The sequence below is a fragment of the Austrofundulus limnaeus genome, unplaced genomic scaffold (genome assembly GCF_001266775.1).
Source record: "Austrofundulus limnaeus strain Quisiro unplaced genomic scaffold, Austrofundulus_limnaeus-1.0 Scaffold15, whole genome shotgun sequence".
NCBI lineage: Eukaryota > Metazoa > Chordata > Actinopteri > Cyprinodontiformes > Rivulidae > Austrofundulus > Austrofundulus limnaeus.
Window position 1 is genome coordinate 869,309 of NW_013952417.1, and position 1,566 is coordinate 870,874.

Below are 1,566 nucleotides of genomic sequence, written 5' to 3' on the forward strand. Positions count from 1 at the left end.
CTTGTTCTTGCATGAGGCCCAATGTCCCTCGTCTTAGCTGTTGAAGGAAAATCATTTTATGTTGAGATGAAAGAGAGTTGTAGCACTTTGGTCAAAATTCAAGAATGACACACATGATCATGACATGTCACACTCAGAGTATTTGTAGTGAAAGACTCTTAACCCACATTCAKTTTCAACTCAGTACCTGTAAAACTGTTGTATTAAATTTTTGAGTGAAGTAGATGCCATTTCCTGCATTCTGGTTTATTTTAACTGGTTGTTAAACAAACTTTTACCAACATAAGTAAACACTTAGTGTCAGTATTCTGTAAATCAAAAGGAATGAATTTGTTTGTTAAGCRATAGAAACAGAGCTGGGTGAACTAATTATTATTGTAAATGTTGGGGTTCAAATGAATTTTTTAATTTGACGGGACACTTTCCCTTCATAATAAATTACCATGATACCTATGGGCTATTTGTCATTTTTAAAGTTAAAATATACATTTTAAAAACATTTATAAGGATAAGCTTTCTTAATTTTAAAGCCACCTCTTCTGTGTATTTAAAACAGATTTATTTTCTTGTGAAGAAAATTACCCAAAACTGGAAATACAGACTAAAATACAAAATCTATTCTTTTATTTGCTTTTTCTTGACATGTTAGTTTTAATAAATAGAATATTGATCTGTGGGAGGAAACTAGAGTATCTGGAGAAAACCCACTCAAGCATGGGGAGAACATGYGACATGTCATGATCATGTGTGTCATTCTTGAATTTTGACCAAAGTGCTACAACTCCCTTTCATCTCAACATAAAATGATTTTCCTTCAACAGCTAAGACGAGGGACATTGAATCTTTGTGGGCCATGTTTTGCTCCTACACCACTGAGGCTTCAGGCCTGGCTGTTGCTGATCCAAAAGCTCAGATGTTGAGTGAGGCCTTAGATTAAGACTCTTGTCAATCCAACCGGCACATCATCCATGGAGGAAGCTGAGTCTGGGGACTTGGTGGTCGGTCTGAGGTCACCCTGCGACCCAGGTAGTTTAAAAGCTCCACAGCAGCAGCAGGGCTCCAGGGGTGGACGAGATCTGTCTTGAGTTCCTCGAGGCTCTGGATGTTGCTGCTGTATTCAGGCATCTGCTGTGGATGACCCCTGAATGCCTTTCTGTGTAAGTGTTCTGGAAAAGTCCAACTGGGATGAGACCCCAGTGAAGACCCAGGACACAATGAAGAGTCTATGTCTCTCAGCTGATCTGGGAAAACCTTGGTCCTTCCAGAAGAAGTTGCTGTAGGACGAAAGGTCTGAACCTGCTGTCCCCAAGACCTGAGTCTGGAACAAGAGAAATATGATGGATGGATGGATGGATGGATGGATGGATGGATGGATGGATGGATAGATGGATGGATGGATGGATGGATGGATGGTTTCAGTATTTTAAAGCAGTTTTGTTTGATTGGATCTAATTAAGCCATAAGTTTGTAAAATGTCAGCTCATTTATTTTAACCATCATGTAGCTTTCAGTTGAATTTAATAAACAAACTTATCTCTACAGCCTGTTGGGCCTTCTGTTTATAGA